At 40.2% G+C, this 3206-nt stretch overlaps 1 non-coding gene across 1 annotated transcript; it reads left to right on the plus strand.

The window, feature by feature from the left end:
• The first annotated feature begins 2247 nt into the window (after positions 1–2247).
• On the plus strand, positions 2248–2354 carry LOC118492693. Its single transcript, XR_004894695.1, has one exon. It is a non-coding gene; the product is annotated as a small nucleolar RNA R71 (small nucleolar RNA).
• The last annotated feature ends 852 nt before the right edge of the window (positions 2355–3206 follow it).

The following is a 3206-nucleotide window of genomic DNA, read 5'->3' on the forward strand; positions in this document are numbered from 1 at the left end:
CAAACACCCCAAAGGCTAATGCCACTTGTCAAAACCCTATGGTGGGGGCAAAATAAGCCACCACAACTTTGCGACAAGTGTACGGATTAGATCATGGCACGATATTCAAGAAACGATCCTAACCGTCTTGCTTTTCCTATAAATACCCCCCCCCCCCCATTTTGGTTAAAACCCACAAAATCTGATCCAAAGCTCTAAGTTGAGGCCTTTGCTTCATACCTGAGCTCCTGGATCGAGATTAGCTTTCGGGGACCCTTCGTAAGTGTTCTTTCGTTCTTTTATCGCTTTATAGTCCTAAAGGCAAACTATGTTTGACTTTCTGCTTTGACCAGCCTATGGTCAACATGAAGTTCGTTTGAACTTCATAAAGTGAGCGTGATCACGATGGTTATAGTCCCTAGTGACTACACCTACTGATCACCACGTTATCTAGGCTCAGTGATGAGTCGTAGTTTCGGCCAACATGCGCATTCTTGCGTATTTTGTAACCAAACTACTCATAGGTATCAAAACCGTTTGTTTTGATACCAAACCTGTTTACTAAACTTAGTTAAGCATGTTTTAACATGCTTAGCTCGTCACTTTTAGTTTAGTGCTTATATAGGGTCGTAAGGTAAGCGATCTAAACAATCGCTTATACTTTCGAACCCGACCCATTTAGTCGATCATTAGGATCCGACCAAACACATTAGGTGACCATAGTTGTATAGGGAATAACCTTCCGAGGTTATACCTTATGGTCACGACGTTAGGCGTTCCGAACGCGTTTTACGCGAACGACGCGTTAAAGTAGCATAAGCAACCTAAACGGGTCGTAATGGGTCGTAAGCACTTGGGTTAGGTTTCATTTTAGAATGTAGGCTTTGTTAAACCATATTACACGAGTCTCTATACTCGTTTGGTTTACGAACCCGCATACTATCCGATCCCCCGTTTTAGGTCCGGTACATTAACGTAGTTACCTATATTAGGTTCCGTTTGATATCCGTGATCTCTAGCATTATTTGGTTGTTATACAAGAACTTCAAAGCAATCTCAGGTGAGTACATAGAACCCCATCTTTTACATGTTTTCGAGGTGTTTATGTGAGTACATTGAACCCCTCTTTTACTGTTTTCCAAACTGTTTTAGGGTGAAACACATGTGCCTACTTGTTACTTTCGTGCTTTCCTGTTTTCACATCATATACTTGCTATGTTTATTAGTACATTTATAGTACATGATTTCATTACATTTATTGCTATGTATGACCATTGTGTGCATACTTAGTACATAACTTTACAATACATTCATGCTACGTACGCCCATTGTGTGCATACATAGTACATTGTTTTACATTGCATTTCTGTTGCATATGCTCATCCAGCATGTGAACACATTATACTACATTTTGAACCGTTGTATCCATTTAAATATGTGAACCGTCTTAACCCTTTGATTATATGAACCGTTTGTAACCATTGAACCGTGTGAACCAGTTGTATCTGTTGACATGATTTACATTTGACAATAGACATTTGACTATACATAAACATTTCTACAATTGTTAAACATTTTATCTTGATGGTTTGGTTGAGCAAGTGATCTAAGTAACGAGGCGTATGTAATATGATACAAGGATGGTGGATACGCCGCTGGTACTTCCTATATATAAGTGTTTGTATGGTATTACATATCGTAGCGTTATTTGAATCATTTCAATTTGAGACATATAACATTTTATACAAATAACACACTTTTCACAAGACATTGATTTACAAACAACTTATCTTATACAAACTCATTTTATATGGTTATTCATGTAACCTTACATTTTATTTATACATATCATCTGATCTTACCATTTTTCAAATGATTTACAAGACAAAGCAAATTACAAGGTTCATGACTAAACATTTTCTCAAACATAAGTCATGAATTCTGTTTTCACAAAACCTATGTATCTCACAGGCATTTTTATGCTGACGTACCTATTTTCACATGTGTTTTCAGGAGATGATGCATAGGACTGATCAAGACATACTTAGGCGGACCTGTGCCTTCGTGACTTAAAACGAGACAAGAACTAGTTAATTTATGTTATGTACTCTTTGGTTCTTGTTTAAAACAATGTAAACTTTCATGTTTGATTAATAAAACGAAACTTCAATTGCCATGGATTTGAAACAATAAATTCTGTTGCAACACTCCCCGACGTTTCCGCCACGTTTTGTATGTTCTTCGTGGTCGGGGTGTGAGAACACCGCAAGACCGTGATGAGGACACTTTCTTATTAGCTCCTTGAACCTTTCTCAAGTTTCATATAAGGATTCCCCGTCCTCTTGTGAATATGTATTAATTTCAGTCATTAATTTAGCCGTTTTAGCAGGAGGGAAATACTTATATAGAAACTTTTGGGCTAGTTCATCCCAGGTGTTTACCGAGCCAACTGGGAGGGCGTTAAGCCAAGCCTTAGCTCGGTCTTTTAGTGAAAATGGAAATATTCGAAGGCGGATGGCGTCGTTTGATGCTCCATTGATCCAAAAGTTGTCACATATTTCTAAAAAATTAGTAATATGTAGATGGGGATCCTCGTCCGCAAGCCCATGGAAGGTTGCGGAGTTTTGAAGCATCTGTATCAAATGTGGCCGAAGTTCGAAGTTATTGGCTTCGACATTCGGCGCATTGATAGCGGCCCCTAGATTACCTACGGTGGGTCGTAGGTAATCCATGAGGGTACGTTGGTCTGCCATTGGAAGTGGGTTCCCCGAAACCTTCTCTTGGTTTTTAGCTTTGAGTCTCTTTCGTAGAAAGCGTTCGGGTTCGTCTAGGGGTTCTTTTACGTCTCTACTGGAACTGGAGCTCATACACTACGTGGAGAATGCAAATGTGGTGCCTGAGTTCCAAGTCCTGCAATCAAAACAGAAAAGAATGTTGGTCAGAAGGTTCACCACGGCCCCGTGCTCAGATGAACACGGCCGGTGGTCGGGGATACAATGATTGTTTTCCGCATCCCTGTTACTGGGGAGTTGGACACGGCCCCGTGTTGCACCGACACGGCCCCGTGCTCAGCTCTCTGTAACTCGGAAAATAAAAACTGCCAGTGACAATGCTGGGCACGGCCTGTGTCCGACCAGGCACGGCCCATGCTGAGCTCTGCAGAAACTTAAAATTTAAGAAAATCCTAAAAAGAAAAGAAAAATTTAGAAAAAAAAACGATTAGGCCG

Source organism: Helianthus annuus, chromosome 5, assembly GCF_002127325.2.
Source record: "Helianthus annuus cultivar XRQ/B chromosome 5, HanXRQr2.0-SUNRISE, whole genome shotgun sequence".
Classification (NCBI taxonomy): domain Eukaryota; kingdom Viridiplantae; phylum Streptophyta; class Magnoliopsida; order Asterales; family Asteraceae; genus Helianthus; species Helianthus annuus.